This window comes from Oncorhynchus masou, chromosome 22 (genome assembly GCF_036934945.1).
Source record: "Oncorhynchus masou masou isolate Uvic2021 chromosome 22, UVic_Omas_1.1, whole genome shotgun sequence".
Lineage (NCBI taxonomy): Eukaryota > Metazoa > Chordata > Actinopteri > Salmoniformes > Salmonidae > Oncorhynchus > Oncorhynchus masou.
In genome coordinates, this window is record NC_088233.1 from 23,593,141 (window position 1) to 23,608,930 (window position 15,790).

At 46.3% G+C, this 15,790-nt stretch overlaps 1 pseudogene; it reads right to left on the minus strand.

Moving 5' to 3' along the window:
* The window catches only part of LOC135508799 (DNA polymerase subunit gamma-1-like), a 28,334-nt pseudogene that overhangs the window by 9,240 nt on the left and 3,304 nt on the right, over positions 1-15,790 (minus strand).

Below are 15,790 nucleotides of genomic sequence, written 5' to 3' on the forward strand. Positions count from 1 at the left end.
TGAGGACTGGGGTAACGTCATTTTCTCTGATGAATCCCCTTTCCGATTGTTTGGGGCATCCGTAAAAAAAGCTTGTCCGGAGAAGACAAGGTGAGCGCTACCATCAGTCCTGTGTCATGCCAAAGGTAAAGCATCCTGAGACCATTCATGTGTGGGGTTGCTTCTCATCCAAGGGAGTGGGCTCAATCACTTTTTCTTAAGAACACAGCCATGAATAAAGAATGGTACCAACACATCCTCTGAGAGCAACTTTTCCCACCCATTCAGGAACAGTTTGGTGATGAACAATGCCTTTTCGAGTGTAACAGTATAACTTTAGTCTGTCCTTTTGCTGGGCTCAAACCAGGGACCCTCTACACACATCAACAACAGTCACTCACGAAGCATCGTTACCCATCGCTCCACGAAAGCCGCGGCAAGGGGAACCACTACTTCAAGGTCTCAGAGCAAGTGACGTCACCGATTGAAACGTTATTAGCGTGCACCACCGCTAACTAGCTAGCCATTTCACTTCCGTTACACGAGCATGATGAGCACCTTGCCATAAGGCAAAAGTGGCTCGGAGAACAAAACATCATTATTTTGCGTCCATGGCCAGGAAACTCCCAAGACCTAAATCCCATTGAGAACTTGTGGTCAATCCTCAAGAGGCAGGTGGACAAACAAAAACCCACAAATTCTGACAAACTCCAAGCATAGATTATGCAAGAATGGGCTGCCATCAGTCAGGATGTGGCCCAGAAGTTAATTGACAGCATGCCAGGGTGGATTGCAGAGGTCTTGAAAAGGGGTCAACACTACAAATATTGACTCTTGCATCAACTTCATGTAATTGTCAATACAATCATTTGACACTTGTGAAATGCTTGTAATTATACTTCAGTATTCAATAGTAACATCTGACAAAAATATCTAAAGACACTGAAGCAGCAAACTGTGGAAATTAATGTCATTCTCAAAAAATTTGGCCAGGACTGTACACACTCTCGATGGCCCTACAAGTCACAGCAACACACACACTTCCTCTGGTGGATGCACGTATAGTACACCCAGTGATGTACTGCTAAAAAAAGTTTACTGATTAATTAAAACTAATTCATTCAGTAATGCACTTATTGGCTCATTGACTCATCCCTGTGCTACCTTTGTCTTTTGTCTCCATTTCCCCTGGTGCCCGTGTCCCTGAGCTGTTTGATGTTCTCTGACCTACCTATGGGGCACACAGGCTCCGTGGCATTCTTCCTCTGGGGCTCCATCATGTTGTCCCTGCAGCCAGGCATCAGGTAGCCCCATGAAAAATTAAAGGAGAGCCGCACTCTTGGAGCTCAGACGCAATAATTGAACGACCTAATAACCAACGTTTCAACAGACAAGCTGTCTTCATCAGGGTATAATGACGAACACTGTGGAGTGACTAGTTTATATAGTGTCAAAGGACACACACAGGTGTCTGTAATCATAGCTGGGTGTGGCCTGATATCATTGGTTAATTCTCAGATATAAAAATAACATACCAAAAACATGAATGGATAGCATACGATCACAGATCAAATTTGGCTACAGAGGCCTACAAACATTTACAATGAACAGCAAAATCACAATAATCACAAGAATGGCTTCAGATCAAAGTCTACGTTGAGGCCAAAGGGAGCAAGGGTCTTTAAATTAAAGATCCAGGCAGCCTCTCGTTTTAAACAATAAATGGTCGAGGTCACCCCCTCTCCCAGGGAGGGTTACATGTTCGATGCCGACATAATGAAGGGACTAAATCGAGTGGTTTGCTTCCAAAAAAGTGGGCCGCAGCTGTGTAAGTTGAGTTTTTGCACCTAATGGTGCTACGATGCTCTGAGATTCGTATTTTTAATTTGCGCTTTGTTTTACCCACATTATTTTTACCACATGAACAAGTTATAACATAAATAACTGCCTTAGTGGAGCACGTGATAACACCTTTGATTGGGATCTGTTTCCCTGTTTGGGGGTGTTTGAAGGATCTACATTTATAAGTGCCATTGCATTGAGCGCAGCCATTACACTTGTAGTTTCCATCTGGTAGAGGCCCAAATATACGTTGTGCAGGGATATCTTGGGGTGGTCAATCAGTTTACCAATTGATCTCAGAGATTTCTGCCCCGACCAAGGGAGGGTCCGAAAACATGTTACTGATACTGTCATCGGATCTTAGAATGTGCCAATGTTTGTGAACGAATCCCTTAATTTGTTCAGAGCACTTCGAATAGTGGGTAGCTAGAACGCATGAATGCTTCTTTTTGCTAGACTGTCCTTGAAAAAGATCATGTCACGGTTTGTTTTGAATTTTCTCAATAGCAGTATTAATTTGACCATTTTTGTACCCCCTCTCCTTGATTTTTCTTTGCGTCTCAGCTATATTTCTGTCGAAATCTGATTGTTTTTTGCTAATTATTTTGATTCGACAGAATTTGATGTAGGGAAAACTGCTTTTCAAGGGAAGCGGGTGACAACTATCAGTCCTCAACAAACTGTTATGATCAGTAGATTTCCTGTAAAGATCAGTGTATAGAACATTATCCTCACACAAGATCAGAAGATCAAGGAAACTGATTTGACGTGTGTCAGATTGCATAGTAAATCTCAGATGCTCAGAACAAGAGTTAAGATAAGCATGGAATGCCTGGAGCTGTTTTGCATCACCCCTACATAGAACAAAAATATCATCAATATACCATTAATGATGTTTGGCAAGAAAACATTTTTTGAGAGGATTGGAAATGGACTGTTTCTCCATGTAACCCACATACAACTTAGTATAGTTAAGAGCCATGGGGGATCCCATAGCTGTACCCTTCATCTGAATAAAGAAATCATTTAGAAACATGAAGTAGTTGTGTGTGAGTACTATTTCAGCCAATGTTATAATGCGTGCACAGGAAGGTAGTTCATTAGGGTCACGTTGCAGAAGAACATGTTCCATAGCTTCATTACTGCCCTCATGTGGAATATTCAGTATATAATGACTCAACATCAAAAGTAACTAACAAAGTATTATCAGGGAGAGGATCGAGAGATTCAATAATAGAGCACTCTGCTGGTGTCCTTTCGCCTCTAGATTTACCAGGTAGCCCCAGCCATGCTGCTCCATGCAGTGCAGGGGGAAGCCGTCCCACGTCAGCCCCATCAGCTTGGGAGTCACCCGCATCGCTAGACTGATTTGGCCCCCGGCGACCAGCTTTCCTCCCCCGACATCACAGACAATTTACGATACCACCTGGTAAAGTAGGAAGGAATGGACTATGGCCCTTTCTCAATGGGATTTCCTTGTTTTCTCACATCCTACCTCCTCGCCTCACTTTTCACCATATAGGAAAAAGTCCTAGTGTCCCTCGAATCAGACCTCCTCCAGTGCATTTTGAGGCGAAGAGAAAGAATGCAAGGCATTAAGGAAAGAGAAATTGATAAAGAGCCCAAATGAGTATTTGAAGAGTGAAATGGGGAAAATAACATTAGTGGGTGTTGCCTGATGTATGTCACAGCCACAGTTATCTGCACCAGGGTGTTAGTGTGCTATATTAGTTAGCATTTAGCAAGATGGAGCTCCACAAGGGGCCCAGTCCAGCCCAGCTCACCCAGGACGTCCAGGCAGGTGCTGTTTCCATTTGGGAAGCCAGTTGACCGTCTCCTTCAGCCTCTCCAGAGCCTCCCGACTGGGGCATGGCTCTGCAATCTCCTTAGTGGGAGGGACCTAGGTCTGACAGCACACCACAGCTAGAGTAGTATTTTTGATGACAGTTGTGTTTGTGATGCTAACGTTAGCTCACGAATGTGAGGATATCTGAGTTGGATAGCGTGCACTACAGCACAATGGGAAGCTGTGAACCGGATGATTTGATTACTGCCGGCCGTGATTAGACTGTGCCAGGCAGTGGTCCCGTGTGGGCAGGGTTGAAATCAAAACCCAACTCTCATGTAAATTGTGACATCCTCATTTACAAAGATCTCATAAAATTCAGTTTTTGAATATACTGACTTTGTGACCAAAATTATTAACTTTGTAGTCAATTTTGACACTAGAATAAATGTTTAACTCATATCGATGCCACACAGGCCGTTTTCCACCAGAGACATTGTTTTTTTTCGGTTCAGTCGCTCTTTAATGCTTTGGTTTGGCCATTTATTTTCATCCTGACAACCTTAGAAAACAATTGTAGACCTCCACATTCTGGTTCATTCTTGGGAGCAATTTCCAAACGCCTGAAGGTACCATGTTCATCTGTACAAACAATAGTACGCAAGTATAAACACCATGGGACCACGCAGCCGTCATGCGTTCTGTCTCCTAGAGATGAATGTACTTTGGTGCGAAAAGTGCAAATCAATCCCAGAACAACAGCAAAGGACCTTCTGAAGATGCTGGAGGAAACAGGAACAAAAGTATATATATCCACAGTAAAACAAGTCCTATATTGACACTCAGCAAGGAAGAAGCCACCACTCCAAAACCGCCATATAAAACCAGACTACAGTTTGCAACTGCACGTGTCACGGTCGTCCTCCTCTTCATCTGAAGAGGAGAGGCGAGAATGATCGGAAGACCAATATGCGGCGTTAATTAAAGAAAGAACTGAACACTGAAACACTATACAAAAACAGTAAACAAAATAACAACCGTGAAGCTAATGCGAGCTGCGCTGAAACAAGCCATCAACATAGACAATCACCCACAAACAAACAGTGCAACCCAGGCTACCTAAGTATGATTCTCAATCAGAGACAACTAATGACACCTGCCTCTGATTGAGAACCATACTAGGCCGAAACATAGAAATACCCAAATCATAGAAAAACAAACACAGACTGCTCACCCAACTCACGCCCTGACCATACTACATAAATACAAAACAAAGGAAATAAAGGTCAGAACGTGACAACATGGGGACAAAGATCGTACTTTTTGGAGAAATGTCCTCTGGTCTGATGAAACACAAATAGTACTGTTTGGCCATAATGACCATTGTTATGTTTGGAGGAAAAAGGGGGAGGATTGCAAGCCGAAGAACACCATCCTAACCGTGAAGCACCGGGGTGGCAGCATCATGTTGTGGGGGTGCTTTGCTGCAGGAGGGACTGGTGCACTTTACAAAATATATGGTATCAAGGGGAAGGAAAATTATGTGAATATATTGAAGCAACATCTCAAGACATTTTTATTTTATTTATTTATTTATTTGATTTCACCTTTATTTAACCAGGTAGGCTAGTTGAGAACAAGTTCTCATTTGCAACTGCGACCTGGCCAAGATAAAAGCATAGCAGTGTGAACAGACAACACAGAGTTACACATGGAGTAAACAATTAACAAGTCAGTAGTAGTAGACAATAGACAAACAATAGACAAAAAAGAGAGTCTATATACATTGTGTGCAAAAGGCATGAGGAGGTCGGCGAATAATTACAATTTTGCAGATTAACACTGGAGTGATAAATGATCAGATGGTCATGTACAGGTAGTGATATTGATGTGCAAAAGAGCAGAAAAGTAAATAAATAAAAACAGTATGGGTATGAGGTAGGTAAAATTGGGTGGGCTATTTACCGATAGACTATGTACAGCTGCAGCGATCGGTTAGCTGCTCAGATAGCAGATGTTTGAAATTGGTGAGGGAGATAAAAGTCTCCAACTTCAGCGATTTTTGCAATTCGTTCAGTCAGGAAGTTAAAGCTTGGTCGCAAATGGGTCTTCCAAATGGACAATGACCCCAAGCATACTTCGAAAGTTGTGGCAAAATGGCTTAAGGTCAACAAAGTCAAGGTATTGGAGTGGCCATCACAAAGCCCTGACCTCAATCCTATAGAATATTTGTGGGCAGAACGGAAAAAGCGTGCGCAAGCAAGAAGGCCTACAAACCTGACTCAGTTACACCAGCTCTGTCAGGAGGAATGGGCCAAAATTCACCCAACTTATTGTGGGAAGCTTGTGGAAGGCTACTTGAAACGTTTGACCCAAGTTAAACAATTTAAAGGCAATTCTACCAAATACTAATTGAGTGTATGTAAACTTCTGACCCACTGGGAATGTGATGAATGAAATAAAAGCTGAAATAAGTAATTCTGTGTCACAGCCTGACCATAGTTTGCTTTGTATGTTTCTATGTTTTGTTTGGTCAGGGTGTGATCTGAGTGGACATTCTATTTTGTGTGTCTAGTTTGTCTATTTCTATGTTTGGCCTGATATGGTTCTCAATCAGAGGCAGGTGTTAATCATTGTCTCTGATTGGGAACCATATTTAGGTAGCCTGTTTTGGGTTGGGATTTGTGGGTGATTGTTCCTGTCTCTGTGTAGTTTCACCAGATAGGCTCGGTCACTTTGGTTTTTCTTTTTACTTGTTTTGGAAGAGAAGAGAACGAGCACCATTCTCCTTGCGGAGATGGTGCTAAATACATCAACACGGTCGGTCCCTGGGATTGGGCTGGCCAACACGATTCGGTTTGCTTGGAAGGAAAAGGAGTTGAAGCCTTTAGGACGGGAATCTTTTGGAAGGATAATATTGATGGGGATTCTAAAGCTGACGGTGAAGGACGTGTTTTGTTTCCAAGGCAACTCGTTGGCGGGAGCATACAACGTGGCACTATATACAGAGGAAAAACACGATGATATCCTGTTAAGGGCAAGAGCAGTGGGAGGTGAGAGGCCGATGTGCCACTACGAAATAACAAGCCAGGCGAAGAATAACTTTAGGGTTGTAACTGTCAACATTTACAACCCTTACGTTAAGGACGAAGAGGTGAGGGCTTTTCTGGGGAGATACATGGATAACGTCTCCTCAGCAAGGCACCTCAAAGACTCCCTTGGGTTTTGGAATGGGAGGAGAGGCTTCCAGGCCCTCCTCAGAGAGGACCCAAAGGGACATGGTGGCTACCTCCATCCTCCTGCTATGTTCTCCCTAGGGGCTGACAGGGGGACGTTGTTTTATGCACGTCAGCCCTCATTTTGCAGGCGCTGTATGGCCTACGGTCACATATTCAACCTCGTGCAGTATAAGATAATGCAGATTTTGTGCATCTGAGGATCACGAGGCGAGGGATTGTGACAAGCCTAAGACGTGCCATGGGTGTGGCTCGTCAGCACACCTGTGGCGGGGGTGCCCGGCCCGTCAGAGGTCATATGCGTCTGCGGCTGGGGGGGGGGAGCAGGAGCGGGTGATGGGGGAAGAAGAGGAGGGGAAGGAAGCATGTCTCATGATAAGACTACAAGTCCAGAGGGAAAGGCCACAAGGAAGGAAGAGGAGCAAGAAGTGGCGGATGGAAGAGAGAAGGAAACGGAAGGCACGGGAGTAGGAGAACCAGGAAAAGCGGCGGAAGAAGGCAACCGAGTGGAGGAGCATGAGAGAGAAGAAAGCGAGGGAGGAGTGGTGGAGAAGGAGACGGTGGAAGAGCAAGTGGACTGGGGGGAAAGTGCCCTGGTGGAAGAGATGAGGGGTATGGTGGAGGAGCTGGCGGGGGGGGAGGGTGGTATCTCTCCACTGCCGCCATCACCAAAGAAGAGAATGAAGAGGACGGTGCGATTGGCCGACAGTGAGGGGGAGGGGATGGCCAAGAGAGTGATGGGGGTGGGAGAAACCTCTGGGTTGCTGCTGGTTTCCCCAGGCCCTCAACTTCTGTTGGGTGGGGACACACCTAACAAGACTCAGGACTGGGTACAGGAGGAGGTGGGGAGTTTTTGTTTGGGGACTCAGCCTCCCCAATTTTTTCCAAACCAGCTGCAACACTGGGGAGGGGGAGGATTGTGGGGGTAGACCCAGGGTGCAGGGCACCCCGGAGCCAAACACTATTCCTGCATCCTGGGATGGTGTGATGGAGGAAGAGGGGGGGATGACGGGATTACGGATGGTGTTCTCACCGATAGATATGGAGCAGGGGAGCATCGGGTGAGTCTCCTGTTTTTTTTTTCTGTCTGGGTTTAGAATTTGAGTGTATTACATGTTTTTATTTTTTCATGGAGTCTAATTTGACTTTTGTTAGTTTAAATTTAAGGGGTTTAAGGGGTTTTATTTTGTTAAGAGGAGGGTGGTTTTTAGTTATTTGGAGGGTGTGGGGTTTGATTTTTGTTTTTTACAGGAGGTTCACCTGAGGGATGGAGGGGATGTTAGTAGGTTTAAGAGGGAGTGGGACAAGGGGGAGTCGGTTTGGGGTGTTGGGGGGGTGCACTCATCGGGGGTAGGGATTTTGTGTGGGCACAGGGAGGTAAAAGTGGAGGATTCTTTTGTGGTAATGCAGGGGAGGGTTATAGGGGTGGATGTTACGATAAGGGATTGTAAATTTAGATTAGTGGTGGTGTATGGGCCACAGGTGGTGGCAGACAGGAGGGAGATGGTGGACTGTATGACGCCCCTGTGTGTCACAAATAGGAAATTAGTGATGGGGGGGATTTTAATACAGATTTAGGAAGAGGGGGGATAGCAGTGCAGGTGCCATTGCCAGGCTAATGGCTTGCCATGGTCTGGTAGATGGTGGTCTGCACACTATTCTGAAAATGGGCGGTCCTACAAGGCGCAACTCCAGGGGGGTTGAGAGGAGGCTCGACTATATTTTTGTACCCAGGTCTTTGGGTAAGTTGTCTGGGCGGCTGTTGCCTGTTTTCTTTTCGGATCACGACGGGGTGCTCCTGCAGGTGGGGTCGCCAGTCTGCCTCTTTGGTAGGGGGTACTGGAAGCTAGATCGGGATGTGCTGGAGGAGCAGGCTTTTGTTGACGGGTTTTATGGTTTCTTTTGGAGGCTTGAGGGCCTCCGGTCCATGTGCGAGGGGGTGTTAGAGTGGTGGGAATTAGTTAAGGTGAGGATTAGGGCTTTTATAATAGGGTATTGCAAGAGGAAAAAAAGGGAGGAGAGGAGGGAGGTGGATCATATCCAAAGGTTAATTGAACTCGAATACGAGGCAGGCAACCTTGGCGGGTCGTTTGACTGGGAGAGATCCGCAACCCTAAAGGCGCAGCTCAGGGAGTTGCAGGAGCGGAAGGCTCGAGCTTTCCTGGAGCGTGCGCATAGTGGCTTTCTAGAACATAATGAGACTTGTTCTGCTATGTTCTTTAAGTTGGTTAGGGCAAAACAGAGTAGGAAGGTAATGCATGGTGTTAGGGAAGAAAATGGTAGTATGGTAGTAAGAATGGTAGTAAGAAAATGGTAGTATAGTTAGAGAACCAGAGGATATGGTCAGGGTGACAACTGATCATTTCCAAGGTTTATTTAAGCAAAGGGAAATAGATGTAGAGCAGGGAAATGTGTTTTTAGAACACTTGTCCAGGCGGTTGCCGGAGGACATTAGAGAAGTGATGGAGGCCCAGATCTCACTAGAAGAGGTTGAGAGCGCTCTTAGGAGGATTGGAAAAGGGAAGGTGCCTGGGATGGATGGGCTGCCGGCTGAGTTTTATCTCAAGTTTTGGGGTATACTTGGACCAGTGGTCCTCGAAGTCTTGAAGGCCATCCTTGAGATGGGGGTCCCGGGGGGATCAATGGCTGTTGGTGTGCTGTCACTTTTATATAAGAAGGGGGAAGTAACAGACCTTGGCAACTGGCGGCCGTTGACCATGCTGTGTGTAGATTACAAGCTACTTGCAAAGGTTTTAGCCTTTCATGAGGATCAGACGTGCGTTCATGAGGATCAGACGTGCGGGGTAGAGGGCCGCTCTATTAGATGGAACCTACAGTTAATCAGGGACTCCATCGCTTGGGTTGAAGATAGAGGACTGCTTTTTATGGTAGCAGCGCTAGATCAGGTGAAAGCCTTCGATCGCGTGAATAGATCCTTTTTATTCAGAGTGTTAGGTCGATTAGGATTTGGGGAGAAGTTTATAGGATGGATTCGTACATTATATGTCGGAGCGGGGTGCCGAGTTAGTGTAAATAGTCACTTGGGTGACGTTTTTGACCTCTCGTCTGGGGTCAGGCAGGGGTGCCCACTCTCGGCTCTCCTCTTCGTTCTGTACATGGCGCCTCTGGGGGCTGCCATTAGGGCAGACACAGGGGTGGAAGGTTTGCTGATCCCTGGAAGTGGTGGGCTGCGTGTTAAGATGACGCAGTACGCCGACGACACTTCCTTGCTGTTGTGCAAGGACTCGTGCCTGACAAGGTCCCTTGCCATCTTTGGGGATTTCACCCGAGCGTCGGGAGCAGTTCTGAACCATGCAAAGTCTTCCGTCAAGTTTTTCGGAAGATGGCGCGGTAGAACGGATGTGCCTGGGGGGTTATCTCTCTGTGAGGGGGCCCTGAGGATTTTTCTCGTATCAGGCGAGAAGCATAATGGTGTGGTCTAACACGGGTCCTCGGGCGGAACAGCTGCCGTGGCACTTTGGTCATGCGGCCAAGTGGCTGCGTGCGCACCCTGAGGTTGAAGTTGCCCGAGTAGGTTTAGATCATAGGCACCTGTACGAGGAGGTCAGAAAGGCAGGGAGTCCGGCGCCTGTAGTGGGCATCTCGGAAGTGGTCTGGGAGGGAGTGCAGGCGCGGGGTCTGGACAACAGGCTCAAGGACCTGAATTGGTTGAGCCTTCATAAGTGTTTGCCGGTACGTTCCATCTTGTACCGGTATAGTTTGGTGCAATCCCCCACCTGTCCAAGATCCTCTTGTGGCAGGGAGGAGACTGTGCGCCATGTCTTTTGGGACTGTGCCTTTGCCGGAGTAGTATGGGCTAGGGCACGGGTGTTGTTAGGTTTGGTAAAGGGGGATTTTGTATTGACGTGGGCCAGGTTAGAGAGGGGTGTAGGGAGAGCGAGAGGGACGGATTGTGACAGGTTTCTGCTCTGGCTTCTCATGAGTCTCTTTAAACGGGAGCTGTGGGAAGCAAGGCAGAACATGGTGAAGACAGGGAGAGATTGGGGGGTGGAAGGGATAGTGAGGAGGGTGGAAGGAGATTTGAGGGGGAGGATGAAGAGGGAGGAGAGGAAGTGGGGGCAGCATGCTGCTCGGGAGAGGTGGAAGGGGGGTTTAGGGCTGGGTGTCATTTAGATTTGTAAGGGGATAGATTAGGGATGGGGAGATAGGGAAAGGTATTTTGTAGGGTGACTGGGAGGGAAGATGCTCCCCTGAGGTTTTGTTTGGGGTTTATGTTTAGTTAAATTAGTTTAATTAAAATACCATTATTTGAGTATGTATGAAAATTATGAGTTGTAAAGAATTAATGGTGTTGAAGATAATAAATAAATAAAAAATAGGGCTGTTTTGGTTTTTCAAGTTTCTTATTTTGTATTATACATTGTTCAAGTTATCATCTTTATTAAAGATGTATAAAAATAACCACGCTGTGTTTTGGTCCGCCTCTCCTTCCCAGGAAGAATCCCGTTACATTCTGTCTGCTATTATTGACATTTCACATTCTTAAAATAAAGTGGTGATCCTAACTGACCTAAGACAGGGAATTCTTACTAGGATGTCAGGAATTGTGAATAACTGAGTTTAAGTGTATTTGGCTAAGGTGTATGTAAACTTCTGACTTCAACTGTACATATTAACGCCCATGATTTTGGAATAAGATGTTTGACGAACAGGTGTCCACATAGTTTTGGTCATTTAGTCTATGTCACAAGCACTCACCACTAACTAGTTAAACTCAGCAAAAAAAGAAACGTCCTCTGTCAACTGCGTTTTATTTTCAGCAAACTTAACATGTGTAAATATTTGTATGAACATAAGATTCAACAACTGAGACATAGACTGGACAAGTTCCACAGACATGTGACTAACAGAAATGGAATAATGTGTCCCTGAACAAAGGGGGGGTTAAAATCAAAATTAACAGTCAGTATCTGGTGTGGCCACCAGCTGCATTAAGTACTGCAGTGCATCTCCTCCTCATGGACTGCACCAGATTTGCCAGTTCTTGATGTGAGATGTTACCCCACTCTTCCACCAAGGCCAATATAGACATACAAACACAACAACAACATTCAAAACCATTTATTAACCATTGAGTTTATTTTGTAACTTGGGACTCGTGAAGGAAATAACCAAAGCCAATCAAGGGAAGGAGAGCTGAGGAACGAGCTTGTTAACTGATAGATAGGAAACAGCAACATTTCTACAAGTATGGAACCATTGCAAATCAATAGTTTTCTGTGGACTTCTACTAATCGTGAGGCTAGATGACCGAGAGTACTGATCATGGGCCTTTCCTCCCGCCAAGGCTGACCCACTTTCTTCATGTGTTCTTTGACCTCCTGGAGGCCCCACCTCTTGCCGTGCTTGTTGGCCATTCACAGCGTGAGCTGGAACCCAGTCAGACCAGAGATGGCCATGTGGAGACTCATTGCGTCCAGGAAACTAGCCTGAGAACCCTGTGGGACAGAGAACATATACAGAGGCTGTGTTTCAATCCAAGGCAGCTACCTGCTGCCTACCTGTTTCCACTGGAAGCATCCTTGAGGATTGGGAAACATCATAGAGATTGATAAAGGGCTTTCGTATCTGTATTTTTTAAAGCTGTATTGTTGGTTAGGGGCTCTTAAGTAAGCATTTCACTGTAAGGTCTACACCTGTTCTACTCGGCGCATGTGACTAATCAGATTTGATTTTAGTGGCCAAAGGGCAGTATTATCATGGGCAGTGCCATTGAGAGCTTCCACAATTTTAATGTAGTCAACTGTATTGGACATCCAACTTCATTGTCTGATCCCTCCTGCTTAGCCTGTTGGAGTCATGTCCAACCGGGGGATCAGCCAATAGTGAAGAAGAAAATGTACTACTTCAAAATTGAGATTGCCTCAATGGCGTTGGCACAGATACAAAGATGAGTCCTCTATCTCTATGAGAAGCAGCCAGACTAAAGACAGAGCATGAGCCACTCCAAAGACCCCAATCAATGCCTGATTCAAACTATTGGGCCTAACCGAGCCAAGTCTGTCATTTCTGGGCTAGCCTGGGGGGGCGGATAAAGTTGTCCGGGTCTCCAAGGGGATGAGGTCAGCAGGCATCAGCAGGCTGGATCAGGAGTATCTCTCCTCTATCAGACGCTTGCTGGACCACGAGTACCTGTCAGGAAACAGAATGATAGAATACAGAGTATTCAGTGAAACTGCAATCCACTCCGGCTCAGAATAAATAGTCCTTGTTAAATAACTGTAATCATTCCTGCCCAGTCCCAACACAATATTATACACCATCTATTAACCTCACTACAAAAGCCTTTCAGTATTTTTGACATTTACGAATTGTTTTTACACTTACAGATCATTTTACAGTTACAAATACCTAGAAGTGATATAAACTGTCCTGTACCGAAATAAAGTACTAATTTTCCTCCAGCGTAAAACCCTCCCTCCCACAGTAGAGGGTCTTGGTCCTCTCTTTCAGTCTCACCAGGCAGTGGTAGACACGGCCACAGCCAGTGTGGCCTGCCTCGTCTGGGAAATCCACCCGTCTGGCCTCCCCATCCGGCCTGTAGCGTATCCAGCTCACCTCCCACACCAGGTCCTGGGGCATGGGCGGCAGCGGGGCCTGCTGAAGCTTGCTAGCAGCCTCCAGGTAGGGTAGGCTCTGCTTTTGGGCCAGCATGCGGAAGTGGTCGTCGATGTCCTTCCCTTCCATGTGGGGCAGCTGGAGCTTCATGCCAGGGAGCAGAGACCTCTTTCCCCACAGCTGGTGCCTCTGCAGGTGCCTAATACTCCACTTCACCTTCTCGTCCTTGTACTCCTGCTACGCGCCGCGGAAGATCTGATTCTGATGATTTTGGGACAGCATCTGGATGTTGAGCGGGTTCAGGCGGGTTTCTGGAGGGTGGGAGCCCTGGAGAGAATGGGGCTGCTAGGTGGAGTAGGAGGTGTGGCATAGTGTCCTCCATAGGATAAAGGCCTCCAGAGGGGACGAAGATGCAGAATTGTCTCACTAGTCCTGACAGTCAATTGTTCCTCCCCTTTGACATTGGTCAGGAGCAAGATGAAAACCTTAATGGAGAGAGTCAACTTTGTGACCGGATAAAGCACTAAATAAACTTCAGTTAGTGCTAAATACGGCTGCTAGAATCCTGACTAGAACCAAAAAATTTGATCATATTATTCCAGTGCTAGCCTCCCTACACTGGCTTCCTGTCAAAGCAAGGGCTGATTTCAAGTTTACTGCTAACCTACAAAGCATTACATGGGCTTGCTCCTACCTATCTCTCTGATTTGGTCCTGCAGTACATACCTACACGTACGCTACGGTCACAAGACGCAGGCCTCCTAATTGTCCCTAGAATTTCTAAGCAAACAGCTGGAGGCAGGGCTTTCTCCTATAGAGCTCCATTTTTATGGAACGGTCTGCCTACCCATGTCAGAGACGCAAACTCGGTCTCAACCTTTAAGTCTTTACTGAAGACTCATCTCTTCAGTGGGTCATATGATTGAGTGTAGTCTGACCCTTGCTGTTCCCCTCTTTCCACTGGGATTCTCTGCCTCTAACCCTATTACAGGGGCTGAGTCACTGGCTTACTGGGACTCTCTCATGCCGTCCCTGGTAGGGGTGCGTCACCTGAGTGGGTTGATTCACTGATGTGGTCATCCTGTCTGGGTTGGCACCCCCCCTTGGGTTGTGCCATGGCGGAGATCTTTGCGGGCTATACTCATCTTTGTCTCAGGATGGTAGGTTGGTGGTTGAAGATATCCCTCTAGAGGTGTGGGGGCTGTGCTTTGGCAAAGTGGGTGGGGTTATATCCTTCCTGTTTGGCCCTGTCCGGGGGTGTCATCGGGTGGGGCCACAGTGTCTCCTGACCCCTCCTGTCTCAGCCTCCAGTATTTATGCTGCAGTAGTTTATGTGTCGGGGGGCTGGGGTCAGTTTGTTATATCTGGAGTACTTCTCCTGTCCAATTCGGTGTCCTGTGTGAATCTAAGTGTGCGTTCTCTAATTCTCTCCTTCTCTCTCTCGGAGGACCTGAGCCCTACGACCATGCCCCAGGACTACCTGACATGATGACTCCTTGCTGTCCCCAGTCCACCTGGCCGTGCTGCTGCTCCAGTTTCAACTGTTCTACCTTATTATTATTCGACCATGCTGGTCATTTATGAACATTTGAACATCTTGGCCATGTTCTGTTATAATCTCCACCCGGCACAGCCGGAAGAGGACTGGCCACCCCACATATGCTCTCTCTAATTCTCTTTCCTTCTCTCTCTCGGAGGACCTGAGCCCTAGGACCATGCCCCAGGACTACCTGACATGATGACTCCTTGCTGTCCCCAGTCCACCTGGCCGTGCTGCTGCTCCAGTTTCAACTGTTCTGCCTTATTATTATTTGACCATGCTGGTCATTTATGAACATTTGAACATCTTGGCCATGTTCTGTTATAATCTCTACCCGGCACAGCCAGAAGAGGACTGGCCACCCCACATAGCCTGGTTCCTCTCTAGGTTTCTTCCTAGGTTTTGGCCTTTCTAGGGAGTTTTTCCTAACCACCGTGCTTCTACACCTGCATTGCTTGCTGTTTGGGGTTTTAGGCTGGGTTTCTGTACAGCACTTTGAGATATCAGCTGATGTACGAAGGGCTATATAAATAAATTTGATTCGATAACGAAACCATCCAATAAAAGCCATAAAATAATCAATAAACATTAAATGTTATATTAATATCATCAACATGAAAACATGATGATTGCTAAATAGGCCTACTTTAGAAAACTGCTATAACTACAAGCGGCATTGCAGAGAATGGTCAGAATGCTGTTTACAACAGAATAAAAATATCCCTAAAATTCCTAGCCAACGTTTTGCAATCCTCAACTTGCATCAATGTGACACATATAAACAATGTTAATCGGGATTTCCAGGCATGGATTGTGAAACATTGCAGC